Below are 21,894 nucleotides of genomic sequence, written 5' to 3'. Positions count from 1 at the left end.
CTGGAAATGTAACAGATATTAAGCAGGAAAAGCTCCGTTCAGTCCGTACGGGTGACCCTGAGCTTCCGGTCGCCGGTCACTTTAATTCTCCACTTCACTCCCACTCTGACCTCTCTGTCCTCGGGCTATTGCATTGTTCCAATGAAACTCAACGTAAGCTCGAGGAACAGCACCTCATCTTTCGATTAGGCACTTTACAGCCTGCTGGACTCAACATCGAGTTCAACAATTTCAGATAATAATCCCTGCCCCCATTTTTCATGCAGTATGATTTTGCCATTCCCATTTGCAACATTTTCACAGCATGTTCTTTCAATTCCTTCCTCCCCTCCTAAACCACCACCCCCGCCACCGCTGTCTCGGCACCTGCTTAAAATCTGTTACATTTCCAGCTTTTTCCAGTTCTGATGAAGGGTCCCAGACCTGAAACGTTAACTCTGTTTCTCTTTCCACGGATGCTGCCTGGCCTGTGTAACGTCCGTGTGTAATTGAGACACGGACTGCAGGAGTTGGTTACAACAGGTGTTTACTGAATGGAGACAAAACTGGAACTACTATACAAAGTTACTGCACAGGCTTATATACCGGGGTGGTCACTACTGGTACTGCAGTATACAGGGGCTGCAGAATATAGTTCCTTCTTCAAAGTACATACACTACAATTCCTCCCCTTTTAGCTAAACAGTACATAACATTCGATTAATAATTAAATAACATATTTACAATTACAGTTGCTATATACATTAGCTGAAGTTAAGCAATTATAAATTCAGTCTTTGAGGAGGCTTCCTGATTCTGTCTGGATAACGCCTCTTTGGGGTATCAGGTTCTTCTGGCAAAGTCGATTCGGGATCAACGTCGTTGTTTGGTTCGTCTGCTTCCAATATCACCGATTCTGAGGTAGATGCAATTGGTACTTCGGTTTCATCACCAGGTGTATCGGATCGTGGTGTGGATTTGACGTTTTCCAGTGACTCTAGAATCTGGTCAGCATGGCGTCTTACAATGCTCTCTCCAACGTCCACGGTATACATTAGAGGTCCTTGCCGTGTGCAGATTGTTCCTGGCTGCCATTTCTCTGTGCAGTAGTCCCGGGCCAAAACTGGTTGACCTATCTTAAAACTCCTGGTTGGCCTTTCATTCATATTCTGAAACTGCCTGTTCTCCACATCTCTTCTGATGTTTGGCTTAACCAAATCCAAGTGGCATCTTAGTCTTCGATTGAAGAACATCATGGCTGGAGTTTGGTTGATAACCGCATGTGTCGCATTCCGGTAGGCAAACAAGAAGTTATCCACCTTGTGTTGTAGGAGTATGTCTTCATTACACATTGCCTTGATAGCCTTCTTGAATGTTTGAACGAACCTCTCAGCCAATCCATTGGTGGCTGGATGATATGGGGCGGATGTGTAATGCTTAACACCATTGTTCTTTAAGAACCTCCGGAACTCTTCAGACACAAACTGTGGTCCATTTTCGGAGCAAATCTGTTCAGGCAGCCCATTTCTGGCGAATATGGTTCGTAAGACTGTGATGGTTTTTTCTGTGGTGGTTGAGGACATTTTTATTACCTCTGGCCACTTTGAATGTGCATCCACCGCAATTAAAAACATCGAGTCCATAAATGGACCAGCAAAATCAATGTGCACCCTTTGCCATGGAGATGAGGGCCACTCCCATGGATGTAGAGGGGCTTGTGGTGGGGCGTTTTGGACCTTCTGGCATCCTGTACAGCTCTTGGTCATCTCTTCGATTTCTCTATTGATTCCCGGCCACCACACAAACGCTCTGGCTAAGTTCTTCATTTTTACCCCTCCCAGATGACCCTCATGAAGCTCATTGAGCACTCTATCCTTCAATTTGGGTGGAATTACTACTCTGGATCCACACATCAAGGTTCCTCGGCACACTGACAGCTGTTCTCTTCTCGGCGAGAATGCTGGCAACAGTGGTTCGCCATGTGCTGGCCATCCCTTCACCGTTAAATCATAGACCCTGGAGAGTGTCGGGTCATTTCGTGTTTCCTTTTCTATGTTTGCATTCGTCACAGGTAGACATTCGACTATGGTCGAGTGGAATATCTCCACAGGATCCACTGCAGGTGCTTCTTCCACCGTCGGCAACGGTAGGCGCGACAATCCATCAGCATTCCCATGCTGTTTAGTTCCTTTGTACTCGATGTCATATTGGTGTGCCCCTAGGAAAAGGGACCACCTCTGTAGCCGTTGTGCTGTCATTATCGGGACGCCCTTCTTATGGTTGAAAATGGAGACAAGAGGTTGATGATCAGTTAGTAGAGTAAATTTCTGTCCGTGCAGGTAGTGATTGAACTTCTTCACCTCCCACACTAGGCTGAGGGCCTTTCTGTCAATCTGGGCGTAGTTACGCTCAGCTGCAGTTAACGAGCGTGACGCAAAAGCTATCGGCCTCTCTGAACCATCAAGGGATTTATGTGACAGTACCGCTCCAACGCCGTAGGGAGACGCATCACACGCCAGTCTTATCGGTAGTGATGGGTTGTAGTGAGCCAATACTTCTCTTGAAGTGATCAGGCTTTTACACTTCTGAAAGGCCCGCTTACATTCATCGCTCCATTTTCATGCTACTCCAGTTTGTAGCAGGGCGTTCAGTGGGTGCAGAATTGTGGACAAATTCGGCAAAAACTTATGGTAGTAATTCACCAATCCGAGGAATGACCTCAGTTGCAACACATTTTCAGGCGCTGGAGCCTTAACTACCGCTTCAATTTTGTCAGGGGACTTATGTAACCCCTCTTCATCAATCACGTGGCCACAATACGATATTTGTTTCTTAAAAAACTCGCACTTGGGGCGATTGGCTCGTAGCCCATGTTCTCTTAGTCTAGTGAGCACCTGCTCTAGGTTGGCAAGGTGTTCACTGTCATCTTCACCTGTCACTAGGATGTCGTCCAAGTAACACTGGGTCCCCAGAATCCCTTGCAGGACTTGTTCCATCGCTCTTTGCCATATAGCCGGAGCTGATGCAACTCCGAATACCAGTCAATTATACTGGTAAAGACCTTTGTGAGTGTTTATCGTGAGATATTTCCTAGAGGATTCTTCAACCTCCATCTGCAAATATGCTTGCGCTAGGTCAATTTTTGGAAAACGTTTCCCTCCAGATAGTGAGGCAAAAATATCTTCTATCCTCGGAAGAGGATACTGTACTGTGTGAAGGACTGGGTTCACAGTCACCTTGAAGTCCCCACAGATGCGAACCTTCCTTGGCTCCTCAGACTTATTGTTTAACGTTTTCTTCATGACAGGAACGATGGGTGTCGCCCACTCGCTCCAGTCTACCTTAGTTAACACGCCTGCATTTTCCAGATTCTCCAGCTCTGCCTCGACGGCTGGGCGAATTGCATACGGTACCGGTCTTGCTTTGAAAAACTTGGGAATTGCATTCTCTTCTATTTTTATCGAGGCGGTTATGCCTTTAAGAGTTCCCAGTTCTTGTTGAAATACCTCTTTAGCGTTAGCCAAGATTTTTGACAATTGTCCAGGTGTGACGTCGTCATCCTTTTTACCAGCCACAGTCAGTGCCTGAATGGAGTGCCAGTCTAAACTTATCTTTCTGATCCATTCACGTCCCAATAACGGTGGTCCACCATCTTGCAGTATGTACAGATACAATTTCTGTATTTCCTTGCCGTTGTATTCGACAGGCACCCTTATTTTCCCTCTGGGGTATACTTTCTGCCCCGTATATGTCTTCAAGACAATGGATGTGTCTTTCAAGGGTATGTGTGAGAATAGCCGCTCGTAGTCTCGTCGATTCATGATGGTCAGAGCTGATCCTGTATCCAATTCCATTTTGACTTGGGACCCTGCTATCGTGAGGGTGACCCAAATGGTTCGGTGATCCTCTTTTGTGATTACGTTGTGTAGTTTGAGACAGCTTAGTCTCTTGTTCCCGGATTCACTATCGCTCTTCTGGTCTTCGGAACTACTGTCCGTCATCTTTTGTACTTTCCTGTACTTTTCCTTAGTAGTCTTTTTGTTGTCGTTAGTCTTCTTCCCGGACCTGCAAACTCGTGCAATGTGTCCCACCTTTCCGCATTGCCTGCATGTTTTGTCCTTGGACCAGCAGTCCTTCTGGTCATGGGTTGTTCTGCCGCAGCGATAACATTTTTCAAATCCCCGTGTCATTTCATGGGTGCCGTATTCCTGTGGCTTTTGCTGTATTTCCGCAGCTCCCCTTGCTGCTGCTTCGTACGATACTGCCACACTGAAAGCCTTATCTAGCGTCAGCTCTTTCTCTGAGAGTAACCTCTTCTGGGTTCCTTCACTCAGGAGTCCATAGACAAATTTGTCCCGTAGGGTATCTGCCAGTCCTGCTCCGAACTGGCAGTGCTTTGATAGCTTGCGTAGTTCCGTTAGGCAATCAGCATTGCTCTCATCTTTATGCTGATTTCTCTTGTGGAATTTAAATCTTTCTGCTATCAGCAGCGGTGTAGGATTTAGGTGTTCCTGTAGGATATGAACAATTTCGTTAAAACTCTTCGCCATCGGTTTGACTGGAGTGATCAGGTTCCGCAATAGGCCGTACGTTCTTGCGCCCATTAAGTTTAGTAGTACCGATGCCTTTTTCTCATCGGCTACTTCATTTGCCTTGCAATATACTTCGACTCTTTCCACATACGTGGTCCAGTCTTCTATTGCATTATCGAAGGCAGTGATATTGCCAGTCTTCGGCATCTTGGAGATCTAAGATGGCGCCTCCTGCGCTTTGCCTTCTTCCCCGCTGGATTAAGATGGCGCCTCCCGCGCTTTCTGTCAGTTCCGCTGCTGCTAGCGCTGTTGGTGGCATTTTTATGCCTTGATGGCGACGCCCTATGGTCTTCGCGCACTTCCCCCCCACGCTGAATCAGAGGGCGGTTGCCCACGGTCGACACCCGTTTCTTCTATTTGTTTTTTTTTTCTTTTTGGATTTCTTCCTTCTGGCCTCGACCTCTAACAACTTCGCTTCAGGGATGGATCCCTGTGAGGTGGTGCAGAACTGTAGGTAAGTTCAGATCTGTTCGTCGCCAGTGTAACGTCCATGTGTAATTGAGACATGGACTGCAGGAGTTGGTTATAACAGGTGTTTACTGAATGGAGACAAAACTGGAACTACTATACAAAGTAACTACACAGGCTTATATACCGGGGTGGTCACTACTGGTACTGCAGTATACAGGGGCTGCAGAATATAGTTCCTTCTTCAAAGTACATACACTACAGCCTGCTGAGTGTTTCCAGCATTTTCTGTTGTTATAAAGATCAAAGCCCTTGGATTTTTTTTTATCTGCTTGCCTCTATTTTCTCCACTGCCCTCCTGAAAGGGTTATTCAAGCACGGAGCGGGTGTGAGTGAGCATTACAGCAGAACTCAATCCTGTTCTCAGCTGCCTTCCACACACGCACACTTACTGGATGTTGAAAGTATATCGTCCAGTGATCCACGGGGACTTAATTATGTCTGGGTTAAAGGTGGAAAGTGTTGAGTTGCCTATTCCAAAAGGAAGATATCTGTACACGTAAGAAAGTATGGAACAAGTAGAAGTCATACGGACCAACAAGTCGTGATCCTGACCAACGGATCCACCACAGGCCCAATTCACATACGGACCAGGGTCAAGCAAGGCTGTGTCATCACACCAACACTCTTCACGATCTTCCTTGCTGCAATGCTCCATCTCACCCTCAGTAAGCTCCCCACTGGAATGGAGCTAATGTACAGAACAAACAGGAAACTGTTCAACCTCCGTCGCCTCCAGTCCAGATCCAAGGTCGTCCCATCCTCTGTCATCGAATTGCAGTATGCAGATGACGCTTGCGTCTGCGCACACTCGGAGGTTGAACTCCAAACCATCGTCAACACCTTCACTGAAGCGTACAAGAGCATCCGTAAGACAAAGGTCCTCTACCAACCTGCTCCCGCCACACTGTACTGCCCCCTGATTATCAAATTCCACGACGAGGCCTTGGACAACGCGGATCACTTTCCATACCTCGGGAACCTACTGTCAACAAGGGCAGACGTCGATGACGAAGTCCAACACCGCCTTCAGTGTGCCAGTGCAGCCATCGGTCACCTTTGATCCCCCCCACAAGGCCTCCAATCCCCCCCCACAGGCTTCAGATCCCCCCCTACAAGGCCTCTGATGCCCCCCCCACAGGCCTTCAATCCCCCCCCCCCCAAACGATGCTTGAGTCCAGCCCCCCATGACCCTCTCCCTCCACCCACCCACCCCCAACCCCCCCCCCCCCCCGCCCGATGTTCGAGTCCGGCTCCGATGTTCTCTCCCTCCCCCTGATCCTTCTCCAGCCCCCGATGTTGTCTCCCTCCCCCGCCAATGCCTCAATGCCGCCAATCCCTCTCCCCCCTCCCCCCCCGCGATGTTCTCATCCTCTTCCCCCGATCCTCCTCTGGTCCCCGACGTTCTCTCCCTCTGCCCCCGCACCCCCACCACCATGCTCGAGTCCAGCCCCCGTCCACCTCACAGCTCCCACCCGATCCCTTCCTCCCTCCTCTCTGTGGCCTCGTGCCGCAAGCCTACCCGCCCGCAGCCAGCTAGCCTCCATGGGAAATAGAAGTTTGAAATGCAAATCAGGCCCTGCCGTTGAATTTAGCAGGGCCTGCGGGAAATTGTTTTCCCGGATTTCCCGACCGCTTCCTAGCAGCCTCCCACCCATCTCCCCCTCCCCCCCGCAACTGCTCCCAACCCACCTCCCAAAAGTCCGGCCTTTGTGTCCTCCTCACAGCTTAGTTTTCCCCCTCGCTTTGTATCATCAGCAAACTTGGATACATTACACTTGGTCCCTTCATCTAAGTCATTGATATAGATTGTAAATAGCTGAGGCCCCAGCACTGATCCTTGCGGCACCCCACGCTTTCCACAATAAACAATTACGCCATCGCGAGCAATTCTTTTTTAACTTTCCGTTGGTTACCTGACTTCGTTCTCCATTTCTGTACAACCTATCCTGCCTTTTTGTTATTTCCCAGCGCCTGTGAGACGGCAGTTATGAGAATTAAAATGCAGACAATTATATCGATAGAAAGGTAGAACTGAGAAGGAACCTGCAAATTCTGGAAATCTGAAATAACAAGAAAATACTGGCAGTGGGCAGCAGGTCAGTCAGCGTCTGAAAGGGATTGATTAACCTTTTGGGTGGGACCTGACATGAATCAGTCATTCATGAAAGAAAGACTGATGAAATAATACTGAGCAGCCTGCGGGTGGCGCTGTCCAGGGAGAGTATAAATACTCGGGCACGGGCCCAGCTTGCGCAGAACATTCTTAACAGGAACTAGTGAAGGACACAACTAGACCTCCATGTTGTAAAACAGTTGATTAAAGCTTTGTTTAATGCTTAGATCAAGTGCCTAGTAGTTTTCTTACGTCAAGACCCATTATTAGCAAGACATTTGTCATATTTTATTAAGTTAAAACATCAGTTGGTACGAATATTGCACTTATGGCAGTGAGAAGAATCAGAAAATATTACTCACAGTGCCATAATCTTTTTATCAATGAATTTGCAGGCTATTCTGTTTTAGTCAGTGGAACATCCCCCCCTTCCCCCAAGCTCAACAAAAACCAAATCTTTCACACCATTGTCTGTGCGTGTGGCATAAGGATTTGTACCTTGTCTTAAACCTCGGTGAAGTTGAAAGTCCTTAGTGTAGGACACCATCAAGGTTGCAAAGAGGAGAGAAGGAAGTAGTGGTGAGGCGATGTGAAGCTTCGCTTTTAAAGGCCTGTAGATCGTAGGAACAAGAATTAGAGAGCTAAGGAATCGAGTAATTCGGAGATCCTTGGTGAGAATGAGAAATAGTTATCATTTCAGCACAACAGTCATGCGGAGAGGCGCAAGTATGTGCCGGACTCTGATTTGGATTTTAGAAGAAAGAAGAAGACGTAGAGGAACGTAGACCACAATAATAATATTAATAATAGAGGAGCACAAGAATGATGGAGAGACTTTAGGCCAGAGGTAAGAATAGTATCATCTATCAGACTTATGTAATCTGGCGGTCTTGAAAGATTGCATTGCTATTCGATAATAATAAGGCGACCAGGATAATTGTTACCTATTTTCTGGCAAATACTGTTACTGCGTATCATTGTGTTGCAGTAAATGATTTAGCTGCCGTGATGAATGATGTCAAGTGCCTGATGCTTTTGGCCAGGATCTGCAACAAGACTAATGAAATAGATGAAGCACTGGTTGCTTTAAGCAAGGTGAGAGAGACTGACAATGATACTGAATGAAACGTGTGCACCATTTGCCATTCTGTCCTGCCCTCTCGGTACAGTCCTGTTATTGATTCAGTTGAAGCACTGTGATGCCAATGGGTCATCATTATTCAGTCTTGGTATTCGTCGTACATCAAACACAGACCACAAATAGGTAAATATTGGGTCACCAGAGAGTGAGACTGGACAATGAAGTTGGTTAGCGCACTGACCGTTCACTTCTAGACACTGCCTTTGCCAACAAGAGAGAGATTTTCATCCTAGCTTAGACCCAAGCTCAGATCCCTAACACACTGAGTAATAGTTATTCTTTTACCTTAATGGAAGAGTTGTAAAATAAAATTCACTATATAATTGCGGAAATACACTTCATGAAAAGTGTAAATGATTCATAGAAACATAGAAAAATAGGAGGAGTAGGCCATTCAGCCCTTCGAGTCTGCTCTGCCATTCAATATGATCATGGCTGATCCTCTATCTCAATACCATATTCCTGCTCTCTCCTCATACCCCTTGATGCCTTTTGTGTCTAGAAATCTATCTATCTCCTTAAATATATTCAGTGACTTGGCTGCCACAACCTTCTATGGTAGAGAATTCCACAGGTTCACCACTCTCTGAGTGAAGAAATTTCTCCTCATCTCAGTCCTAAATGTCCAACCCCGTATCCTGAGACCGTGACCCCTCGTTCTAGATCCCCCAGCCAGGGGAAACATCCTCCCTGCATCCAGTCTGTCGAGCCCTGTCAGAATTTTATACGTTTCAATGAGATCCCCTCTCATTCTTCTAAACTTCAAAACTTAAATTCAGCCATGTTAGCCGTGGCTCAGTTGGCAGCACCCTCGCCTCCGAGTCAGAAGGTTGTGGGTTTCAAGTCCCACCCCAGAGACTTGAACTGATGCTCACAGTGCAGTACTGAGGGAGGGCTGCACTGTCAGAGGTGCCGTCTTTCGGATGAGGCGTTAAACCGAGGCACCGTCTGCTCTCTCTGGTGGACGAGAAAGATCCCCCGGCACTATTTTGAAGAAGAGCAGGGGAGTTATCCCCGGTGTCCTGGCAAATATTTATCCTTTAACCCACTTCAGTTAAAACAGATTATCTGGTCATTAGCATTTTGCTGTTTGTGGGAGCTTCCTGTGCGTTTCCTACATTACAACAGTGACTACACGTCAAAAGTACTTCAAATGGCTGTAAAACGCTTTGGGATGTCCTGGGGCCATGAAAGGCGCTATATGAATGCAAGTCTTTCTTTTTTTTTCTAAAATATGCCGTCATTTTTCAGTTATTTTAAATGATGCCTAAAACTGAAAATGGAAAATAATAACCTATTTTTGAAGTGTTTATTGAGTTTTTAGAAAGTCTGAATTTGATATAGGTCAAATTTACATTTTTCACACAATACATAAAGGGACACATCACTGAAGTATTGAGTTGTATATAAGTAGACAGCTCGAGTGAGGGTCACAGTTATGTGGCAGGTATTGGATTTGTCTTACACTGTTTCTGTCTCATTTGAAATGTTTTTTTTTTAAGGCTTACGAGCTACAAGGACGGTTACTGAAACGCCTGCTGATAGAGCAGTCAGACATCATTCCGGCCCAAAATCAGCTGGCGGCCTCCATTTGTGCCCAGATAGCCCAACTATCAGTGAATCAGCAAGACTATGACAAGGCGATCCGATATTATAATGAGGGGCTGGGCTTTGTAGAAAACGACCCGAAAGTGAGTCAGAAAAACATTCTTTTCAAATTTCCAATTGTAGACGTGACTCAAATTAACAAAGTTAATCATATGTGATGGATTTTTTGATTATTTTTCTGCTCAAATAGGGGGAAAAATTCGCTAGCGACCATTTTGGGTCGCTAACATCGCCTGGGCGCTAAATTTAGCACTCTGGCGAAAAATAGTGCCGGCGATCGCTAACTTCAGTTTTAGCACTCCAAGGGGGAGGTGGAGTGCTAATTCAAGCGCTCCATTTCCTTAGAGCGCTAACCCCGAATATTGGGGCCGTGCATTCTGCAGTGCTACGCACTGGACCGTGTAGCGCTGCTGCGTGGAAGGGGCCTTCCCCTCATTAAAGGGGAGGGCCCAAGCCCACAACTCTGCGGGGCCCTACCTGGACCACTGGGGAGCGGGGTGCCGTGCCAGCAGCCCAGCATGCAAGAGGAGTGCCAGATCGCGGCACGGACCCCGCGTTCAAAGAGGCAACGGGCCGCGACAAGTAAGTCAGGCAATTTTTCTTTCTCCCCCCTGCCTGCCACCTCCCCTTTACTTACCGCCCCGCGAGCCTCCTGCCGCTCCGTTCCCGCCCCCTGAATCGGTCGCTGTCATCGCCCGGTGCAGATTCAGGGGGGCGCGGGCCAATTTTGCAGGCGGGGCGAAAACTGGGCGCTGCGCACGGTGATGACGTCGTCATTGCCTGCGCAGCGGAGCGGGGCACTACCGGTTATCGCCGCCGCTAAACTCCCGCTGAATTTAGCGCGAGTCGTTGGCAGCGCCGCGCCCGAGCAAAAAGTCGTTTGTGCCCTGTTAGCGCCCCTAACGAGAGGCGCAAACACACCGAATTTCTAGGTGCAGTCAGACTGTCTATTTTAAAGGAAAGCATTTATTGCTGTGTAGCCTAGTAACTCATATTCTGTATGTGTTTATAATGATGCTTTGACGTTCCCGGAGCAAACATTGCTCGCCGGGAATACACTATCGGGCATGGAGGGCAGCATCCCTTTTACATGTCCGCCCAATCTTCCGTCCTTTTTTAAAAAAAAAACTCTGTCTCACAACCTGGGCGTCGCTGTCAAGGCCGGCATTTATTGCCCATCCCTAGTTGCCCTGGAAAGGTTTGGCACAACGGAGCGGCTCGCTCGGCCACTTTGCAGAGCAGTTAAGAGTCAACCCCATTGGTGTGGGGGACTGGAGTCACATTTAGGCCAGACCGGATAAAGACGGCAGGTTTCCTTCCCTAAAGGGCATTAGTGAACCAGTTAGGTTTTTACGACAATCCCACAGCTTCATGGTCAGTTTTACTGATGCCAGCTTTTTATTACCTGAATTTTATTACCTGAATTCAATTTCTCAAACCTCCATGATGGGATTTGAACTCACGGATTATTGGTCTAGTAACATAACCAGCACACTACCGTACCCTGATAAACTAATTTACCTGCCTTTTCTATGTTCTGAGACATTTCTATTTTGTACTCTTTTATTTTCTTCCATTTTAAATACTTACCATTTTTCCTTTTAAATGATGCTACTACCTGAGTAGCCACTTGTGGAAGAAAGCATTCTAAAAACCGTGTGTTGGGAAGAACATAAGACCATAAGAAATAGGAGCAGGAGTAGGCCGTTCGGCCCCTCGAGCCCGCTCCGCCATTCAATAAGATCATGGTTGATCTTCTACCTCATCGCCACTTTCCTGCACTAGCCCCACATCCCTTCATTCCCTTAATATCCAAAAATCTATCGATCTTGGTCTTGGATATACTCAACGACTGAGCTTCCACAGCCCTCTGGGATAGAGAATTCCAAAGATTCACCGCCCTCTGAGTGAAGAAATTTCTCCTCAACTCAGTCCTAAATGGCCGACCCCTTCAGCCATTTAGGGAGACTCCCCGTCCCCGGACCTACCTGCAGGTGGGGTCGTTGGACATACCATCCCGTTAACACCAACACTCCGGCCACCGGCATTTTATAAAAGCTTACCAGCAGGCCGGCCGGGCTGCCCGATAATATGGCACCTGGAGCTGGTTTTCCCACCCCCTGGGGGCGGTCGTTCATTTACTGCCCACAGCCTGCTGGCTCTACGCTAATGAGGCCCGGCCCTCAAAATGGACCGGACTCCTTTTGGTGTGTCGTAGGCCCCCAATTTACATATGCCTGAAACAGAGTGGGGGGGGGGCACTTTGCCCACCCAGCAGTCAGCTCTTTTAAAAACGGCGGTGGCCGGAGCAATGGCGTTAATGGGACGGTAAGTCTACCAACCCCACTTTGAGGCCATCACCCTCTTGTTGATGCCAAGTTGGTCAAGTTAAAATTGGCCCTAACGAGTGAGCCACTGTCAGAATTAAGGGGTGCAATAAACACAGAAACACCCCACTCCAGGCCCCTGTGTATCTGTGAGTAATGCCGCAGGAGGTTGATTTGAAATACTCTGGGGCAACAAAATTAATAACGTTTTCAGATGCAATGCAAGATGGAGTCATTGAGGCGAATAGCGTAGATGCCTTTAACGGGAAGCTGGATAAATAAACGAGGGAGAAAGTTAGAGAATGATCTGCAGATAGGGTTCGATGAAGTAGGGTGGGAGGAGGCTGGTGTGGAGCATAAACGCTGGCATGGACCAGTTGGGCCGAATGGCTGGTTTCTGTGCTGTAAATTCTACGTAATTCTATGCAACAGTGTCCAATTCCTTTGATCCTTTTGAAACCAAATTTCCTCAGTACATTGCAATAGTCCTTTCCCTAACGTTGTTTGTTCCCTCAGCTGATGGTAGAACTTGCCCAATTGTACTTGGCCAAAGGAGAGAGTGATGCGTGTGAGCATCAGTGTATCAAGCTACTGAAGAATGTAGAACACAACAATGATGTTAACATGGTATGTCTAGTTACACATCTTTCAGCTCCTCTTTTACCAAGAGGGTTTCATTTTGTTTAATTATTTGCTTTCTGGCCATTTGGATCCTTCCTTCCCCCTCTCTTCCACCCTGCCCAATCCATCGCCGTGATTTCCCATTGTGGGGTCTCCACACACCAGGCATCCATTTCCCCACTGAAAGGAGGGGCTGGGGACCTGCTTCTAGATTTTGCTAATGGAGTCACTTGGGAAGTCCACAGAATCACTCATAAGAACTGTAATGTTATCTTATATCGTAGTATTAATCACTTTGTGGCATTGCCCTCGTCTCCTCGTCACTTATCCTCTCTGTCCTCCTGTGGCTGATAGGTCTCGGTGGTTTTCAGTAGGTGCCTCCTGTTTCTGCGATACACATTGCCATTTTCTGTCATGACACTGTATGACCTGGGGGCAACCTGTTGTAGAACGGTGGCTCTTTGATTCCATGACCCAGGCCCTTCAATGCGAACTACATCCTTCTCCTGTAGAGGCACTAGTGCAGTGGCTGTGCGGTCATGGAGCGTTTTTTGTTTCCACTGAAGTTTCCAGGCCTTGTCTGCAGCAAACGACTGAAACTCATGACTGGCATAGGGAGAGCCATTATCCGAGACCAGAGTTAGAGGGATGCCCTGCCTGGAAAAGATTGACTTCAGGTGAGTTATCCCAGCTCTTGACATGGTGCTGGGTAGGAGAGCAATCTCAGGATAATTAGAGTAATAATCAATAATTAACAAATAGTCTTTTCCTTCGTAGTGAAAAATATCAGTTCCTACCTTTTCCCAAGGTTGTGATGGGAGCTCTGTGGTAATGAGGGGCTCTTTTGTTTGCTTGTAGTGATACTCCTGACATGTAGCACACTCACTGATCATCTGGTCAATATCAGAGTTCATGTTTGGCCAGTAGAGTGCCTCACGTGCTCTCCTTTTTGACTTTTCCACACCCAGGTGCCCTTCATGTATCCTGTTAAGCATTTCTCGTCGCATAGAGATGGGCACTACAATCCTGTCACACTTAAGCAGTAGTCCATTGACCACAGAAAGCTCAGACTGAATATGATGATATTGTTTACATGACCCTTTCTTCCAACCCTCTTGAAGATTTCTCATCACTTTCCTCAGAACAGGGTCCTTTGATGTCTCTGTGGCTATCTTTGATAGTTGTTCCTGTGTGACAGGCAATGCTGCATAGACCATATCCACATGAAGGTCCACATCCTCTTCTGTTTCACTGTTTTGTGTGGCACGAGGCGCAGCCCTGGATAATGTATCTGCAATGAACATTTGTGTCCCTGGCACATATGTGAGCTCAAAATCATAACATTGTAGTCTCATCATTAGGCGCTGTACCCGTGATGACATGTCACACAGATTCTTTTTTGCGATCCCTAGCAGTGGCTTATGGTCAGTTTCTAGGATAACCTTGGGAAGTCCATAGATGTAGGTATGAAATTTTTCACACCCAAATGCCAAGCCCAGGCACTCCTTTATTTGCGCATACCGGCACTCTGTAGCCGTCATGGAGCGTGACGCATCTGCCACTGGTCGCCATTCTCCTTCATCTTCCTGTAGAAGGACAGCCCCTAATCCATCCTTAGAGGCATCTGTGGACACTTTTTGTAGTGTCCGAGTATAAATAATACACGGACTGCAGGAGAACAATAATAACAGGTATTTACTGAACAGAGGGTAACTTAAGACTGAAATACAGAAGCCTGCTATGGCTTTATATACAGGGGTGGTCACTGCCGGTACTGCAGTATAGAATCAGTTCTTCTCTTAAAAGGTACACACACAACAATTCGTCCCCTTTTAGATAAACAGTACATAACATTCATTTAACAACTAAATAATAACTAATTACAATTACAATTTTCTCTGTACTATATACATCAACTGAAATAATCATTTATAAGTTCAGTCTTTGAGGAGGCTTCCTGATCCTGACTGGATAGCGCCTTTCTCGAGTATCCTGTTCTTGCGGCGGAGTTGATTCTGGCTCATTGTCATTGGTTGGTTCGTCAGCTTCCAATACCACTGCTTCCGAGGTAGACGCAATCTGTACTTCGGGTTGATTACCAGGTGCACCTGCTCGTGGTATGGGTTTGGCTTGTTCCTGTGACTCTAGAATCTGGTCAGCATGGTGTCTCACGATGCTCTCTCCAACGTCCACTGTGTACATTAGTGGTCCCTGCTGTGTGCATATCGTTCCTGGCTGCCATTTTTCTGTTCGGTAGTCGCGGGCCAAGACTGGTTGCCCTATCTTGAAGCTCCTGGTTGGCTTCTCATTTATGTGCTGGAATTGCTTATCCTCAACATCTCATCTTATGTTTGGTTTGAGCAAATCCAGGCAACATCTTAGCCTTCGGTTGAAGAACATTATGGCTGGAGCTTGGTTGGTGACTGCATGTGTCGCATTCCGGTAAGCAAACAAGAAATTATCCACCTTGTGTTGTAGTGGTATGTCGTCATTATACATTGTCTTTATTGCCTTTTTAAAGGTCTGAACAAACCTCTCAGCCAATCCATTTGTGGCTGGATGATATGGGGCAGATGTGTAATGTTTCACCCCATTATTCCTCAGAAACCTCCGGAAATCCTCGGACACAAACTGTGGCCCATTGTCGGAGCAAATCTGTTCTGGCAAGCCATTCCTGGCGAAGATGGTCCGTAGGACTGCAATAGTTTTCTCCGTGGTGGTGGAGGACATTTTGATGACCTCTGGCCATTTCGAATGGGCGTCCACAGCGATTAGGAACATTGAGTCCATAAATGGACCAGCAAAATCAATGTGTACCCGTTGCCATGGAGATGAGGGCCACTCCCATGGATGTAGCGGGGCCTGTGGTGGAGCGTTTTGGACCTTCTGGCATCCTGTGCATCTCTTGGTCATATCCTCGATTTCTTTATCGCTTCCCGGGCACCACACAAACGCCCTGGCTAGGCTCTTCATTTTTACCCCTCCCAGATGACCCTCATGAAGCTCATTGAGCACTCTATCTCTCAACTTGGGTGGAATTACCACTCGGGATCCACACATCAAGGTACCCCAGCACACTGACAGCTGTTCTCTCCTTGGCGAGAATGCTGGCAACAGTGAGTCGCCATGTGCTGGCCATCCCTTCACCGTCAAATCATAGACCCGAGAGAGAGTGTCGAGTCATTTCGGGTTTCCTTCTCTATACTTGAGTTTGTAACAGGTAGACATTCGACTATGGTCGCATGGAATATCTCAACAGGGTCCACTGCAGGTGCTTCCTCTACCGTAGGCAATGGTAGGCGCGACAGCCCATCAGCGTTTCCATGCTGTTTCATACCCTTGTACTCTATGTCATACTGATGTGCCCCTAGAAAAAGTGACCATCTTTGCCGCCGTTGCGCCGTCATCACCGGAACGCCCTTCTTTGGGTTAAAAATGGAGACTAGGGGCTGATGATCAGTCAGTAGGGTGAATTTCTGCCCGTGCAGATAGTGATTGAACTTCTTCACCCCCCACACCAGACTGAGGGCCTCCCTGTCAATCTGGGCGTAGTTACGCTCGGCTGAGGTTAATGAGCGCGACGCAAAGGCTATTGGCCTCTCTGAACCGTCAAGGAATTTGTGTGACAGCACCGCTCCAATGCCATAAGGAGACGCATCACATGCTAACCGAATCGGTAGTGTTGGATTGTAGTGGGACAATACTTCTTTTGAAGTGATTAGGCATTTACATTTCTGAAAGGCACGCTTACACTCATCACTCCATTTCCATGTTACTCCAGTTTGCAGCAGGGCGTTCAGTGGGTGCAGAATTGTAGACAAATTCGGCAAGAACTTATGGTAGTCGTTCACCAACCCGAGGAATGACCTCAGTTGCGACACATTTTTCGGTGCTGGAGCCTTGACTACAGCTTCAATCTTGTCCGGCGACTTATGCAACCCTTCCTCATCAATCATGTGGCCACAATACGAGATTTGTCTCCTGAAGAACTCACATTTGCGGCGGTTGGCTCGTAGCTCATATTCCTGTAATCTCGTGAGCACCTGCTCCAGGTTGGCAAGGTGTTCACAGTCATTTTCGCCCGTAACCAGGATGTCGTCCAAATAACACTGGGTCCCCGGGATCCCTTGCAGAACTTGTTCCATCGCCCTCTGCCAAATAGCCGGGGCTGATGCTACCCCGAATACCAGTCGATTGTACTGGTAAAGGCCTTTGTGAGTGTTTATCGTGAGGTATTTCCTAGATGCTTCTTCCACCTCCATTTGTAGATACGCTTGGGCCAGATCAATCTTTGTAAAGCGTTTCTCTCCAGATAGTGAGGCGAAAATATCTTCTATCCGCGGAAGTGGATATTGTACTGTGTGCAGGACTGGGTTCACAGTTACCTTGAAGTCCCCACAGATGCGAACCTTCTTCGGTTCCTCAGGCGTGCTGCTCAATGATTTCTTCATTACAGGAATGATGGGTGTGGCCCACTCGCTCCAGTCCACCTTGGACAGCACACCCGAATGCTCCAGACTCTCCAGCTCTGCTTCAACGGCTGGGCGGATCGCGTAAGGTACCGGTCTGGCCTTAAAAAATTTTGGGTTTGCGTTATCTTCGATTTTTATCATTGTCGTTACTCCTTTTAGAGTCCCAAGTACTTGTTGGAATACCTCTTTCGCGTCAGTTAGAATTTTTGACAGTCGTCCAGGTGTGACGTCATCATCCTTTTTATCAGTCACAGTTAGCGCCTGAATGGAATGCCAATCCAATTGTATTTTTCGGATCCATTCACGTCCCAATAATGGTGGTCCTCCATCTGATAGTATATATAGATACAGTTTCTGTGTTTTCTTGCCGTTGTATTCAACTGGCACCCTTATTTTTCCTCTGGGGTAGACTTTTTGCCCCGTGTATGTCTTCAATACAATGGACGTGTCCTTCAAGGGTATGTGTGAGAATAGCCGCTCATAGTCTCGTCGATTCATGACAATTAGGGCTGATCCTGTGTCCAATTCCATCTTTACTGGGGACCCTGCTATCATGAGGGTGACCCAAATGGTTCGGTGATCCTCCTTTGCGATCACGTTGTGTAACTTTAGACAACTTAGTCTCCTGCTCCCGGAGTCCTTATCACTCTCCTGATCTTCCGAACTACTGTCTGTCAATTTCTTTACTTTCTTGTCATTTTCTTTAGTGCCAATGCACTTTATTATGGTTATGTTTATGTTAATGTATTACAAGCCAAATGTATGTTGAATGTTTAAATGTCTTAATCTAAATGTACACTCTCGGGAGCCGCAAGCCTACATTTCGTTGTACTGCATTTGTGCACTAACAATGACAATAAAGTTGATTATGATTATTATGATTATGATTATGATTAGTAGTTCTTGCAGAGTTGGTTTTCTTTCCCGACCTGCAGACTCTTGCTATGTGTCCCATTTTCCCACATTGCCTGCATACTTTGTCCTTAAACCAGCAGTCCTTCTGAACATGGGTTGTTCTGCCGCAGCGATAGCACTTTTCTGCTCCATACGCCATTTCATTAGCGCTGTATTCCTGTGGTTTCTGTTGTATTTCCGCAGCTCCCCGTGCTGCTGCTTCGTAGGATACTGCCACGCTGAAAGCCTGTTCTAGCGTCAGGTCCTTTTCCGAAAGTAGTCGTTTCTGGGTTCCTTCACTCTGGAGCCCGCAGACAAACTTATCCCGTAAGGTGTCTGCCAGTCCTGCTCCGAACTGACAGTGCTTCGATAACTTGCGTAGTTCCGTAAGATAGTCAGCATTGCTCTCACCTTTGTGCTGGTTTCTTTTATGGAACTTGAATCTTTCTGCTATCAGCAACAGTGTAGGGTTTAGGTGTTCCTGTAAGATATTAACAATCTCCTCAAAACTTTTCTCCATTGGTTTAGCTGGGGTAATTAAATTCCGCAATAGGCCGTACGTTCTCGCGCCCATCAAATTTAATAATACCGACGCCTTCTTTCCATCGGCCACCTCATTTGCCTTGCAGTACACTTCAATTCTTTCCACATACGTGGTCCAGTCTTCTACCTCGTTGTCGAAAGCAGTGATACTGCCACTTTTCGGCATCTTGGGTGATTTAAAATGGCGCCTCCCGCGCTTTTTCTTCTTCCCCAATGGAATAAAATGGCGCCTCCGGCGCTTTTCCTTCTTCCCCAATGGAATAAAATGGCGCCTCCCGCGCTTTTCCTTCTTCCCCTTGCTGCCACGCTGCTCCTAGCGTTCTGCAGGGTAATGGCAGCGACCCGTGGCTTCGGCGCGTCTCACTTTTCCTTCCCCTTGTTTTATTTTCGCTACGCTGCCCGGTTCTTGAGCACCGACCGGGCCCTGTGCGCTCCACCCTCTCGCTCTCTCTCTTTTCCTCCCGACGACGCTGCATGGCCCCTTTGCAGACCCGCTCGATCGAGCTCGAGCCCACCGCAGTCTGGAAGGGTCAGCGCACTACCTGCTACCAGCACGATTTGCTGGAACACCTTGACTGGGGAGCCAAGCCCAGCTCTCCACAGCCTCTCCTGCAACTCTCCGAACTCCAATGGATCCTTGGGCGGTTGCCCGCGGTCGACGCCTGTTGTTCTGACTTCAACCTCCAAGAAGCTTCTTCTCAGGGAAAGATCCCCGTGAGGTGATGCAGTACTGCAGGTGAGTTCGAACCTGTTCGTCGCCAATGTAGTGTCCGAGTATAAATAATACACGGACTGCAGGAGAACAATAATAACAGGTATTTACTGAACAGAGGGTAACTTAAGACTGAAATACAGAAGCCTGCTATGGCTTTATATACAGGGGTGGTCACTGCCGGTACTGCAGTATAGAATCAGTTCTTCTCTTAAAGGTACATACACAACACTTTTGTCCTCTTTTCAGGGCAGAAGAACTTCAGTAGGGGTTCACTTGCTAGAATGTGTAGCAGCCTCTTCCATTCATTCTCATGTTCATGTCCCCATTGGAACTCTGTCTCTTGGTGCAGCAGTTTTCTCAAGTGAGCGGTTTTCACTGCCAGATTTAGAATGAATTACCCTAGATAATTAACCATGCCAAGGGCCCGCTGAACCCCTTTCTTGTCCTTTGGTTTTTCCATGTCATGTATGGCCTTTACCTTTGACTTGTCTGGCTGAGTCCCTTCTGCAGAAATCTTGTCCCCGAGGAATGTGATTTCATTGACGCTGAACTGACATTTGTCTTTATTTAATTTGAGTCCATACTGCCGTATCCTCTGAAGTGTTTTTTCCAGTCTGGTGTCGTGCTCTCCCTGAGTGGAGCCCCATACTACCAGATCATCCACGCACAACTGCACACCATCCAGGCCCTCGATGATTTGCTCCATTGCTCTGTGGAAGATTTCTGGGGCGGAGCTAATGCCGAAGGGCAGGCACTGGTAAGAGTATCAACCAAACGGGGTGTTAAAGGTACACAGCTTAGTACACTCTTCATCAAGTTTCAGCTGCCAGAATCCATGCGAGGCGTCCATCTTGGAGAAGAATTTTGCTCCTGTCATTTCGCTGACTATTTCCTCTCTCTTTGGGATTTGATAGTGCTCTCTTTTTATATTAGTGTTAAGGTCCTTGGGATCCATGCAGACATGCAATTTATCAGTCTTTTTTGAATTGACACAAACCATGGAATTTACCCAGTCAGTCGGTTCCTCAGTCTTCTTTATGACACCTAGTCCCTCCATGCGGTCTAGCTTTTTCCGCAGTTTCTCACGGAAGGCCACCGGAACTCTCCTGGGTGCGTGAATCACAGGTTGTGCGTCATCTCTCAGTTTGATGGAGTATGTAAAGGGCAGTGCTCTGAAACCCTGAAATACATCCGCGTACTTGTGTGTTATATCATCATGCTTTATATTTGTACTGTCTTGGGGGGCACTCTGCACACAGTTCAGTTCATTAATAGTATAGACTCATTTTACCAAGCCCAAATCCACACATGCCTTATCCCCCAACAGTGACTCATGTCCTTCAGGCACTATAACAAACGTCAATGGGTGAATGCGATTTTTTACCTTAACATTCAGCCTACACATTCCTTTTGTTTCAATACTTTGTCGATTGTACGCCTTCAAAGCCACTGTCTTGTTCAGTATTTTTGGTCTCACTTTGAGATTCCGTGCATTACTCCAGCTTATGAGGTTTGCCTTAGCACCTGTATCTAGCTTGAAGGGAACAATGGTGCCATTTACCAGCAAGGGGGCTATCCAAACTTCAGTCTTTAGTCCTACGGAATGTACTTCCTTTTCCATATCTTTACCCTGTTTTAAGTTATTTTGCACCATTCCAACATACAAAGTCTCCGATTCCGTGTCTTCAGTCTCAATAGCATGCACTGTCTTTTTACCTTCGGTTTTCTCTTCCCAAAAGCACATTTTAGCAAAGTGATTCCTGCCTTTACATTTTACGCAGTTTTTCCCATAAGCCGGACACTGTCTTGCCACGCGTCTATTGCCGCACCGTCTGCAATCGTATGGCATCATAGTCCTGAACTCTGTGCGCCCTCTTGTGCCCCTTCTGTGTACTACATCCACTGGTAGGTTGTCCAGTCCCAGTGCTTTCACGTCCGTTGCTGTAGTTCTCCCATCGAATTTTTGCGTGTGCATGGCTGAGAGTTCACTAGCATGACATTTTTACTGTAGCATCCAAAGTTAAGTCATTGTCCCTAAGCATTCTCTCCCTCACCTTCTTGTCAAGTATTCCGAAAACGATCTGATCGTGTATCATCGATTCCTTCAAGTCTCCAAAGTTACATGTTTGTGCTTTTGTTTTTAAGTCCGTCAGAAAAACATCAAAGGATTCTCCTTGCTTTTGCCCGCGGGAGCGAAAAACAAATCTCTCGAACGTTTCATTCTTTTTAGGTGTGCAGTATTTATCGAACAGATCTATCACCTTGTCCAGATCATTTTTGTCACCTTCAACTGCGAACGTAAATGTATTATACAGCTCGATTGCCTGCGAGCCAGCCACTGTTAGCAACAAAGCTACCTTACGTGTTCCAGAGCTAGTTGTGGCGTCGATCACTGTGAGGTAGCGAAGCAAGCATTGT

At 47.1% G+C, this 21,894-nt stretch overlaps 1 pseudogene; it reads left to right on the top strand.

The window, feature by feature from the left end:
• LOC147116960 (tetratricopeptide repeat protein 21B-like) overlaps positions 1-21,894 on the top strand; it is a 106,850-nt pseudogene that overhangs the window by 59,743 nt on the left and 25,213 nt on the right.

The sequence above is a fragment of the Somniosus microcephalus genome, chromosome 5 (genome assembly GCF_052327205.1).
Source record: "Somniosus microcephalus isolate GS21.2 chromosome 5, FLI_Smic_1.0, whole genome shotgun sequence".
Lineage (NCBI taxonomy): Eukaryota > Metazoa > Chordata > Chondrichthyes > Squaliformes > Somniosidae > Somniosus > Somniosus microcephalus.
This window is presented reverse-complemented; position numbering and strand designations above follow the sequence as displayed.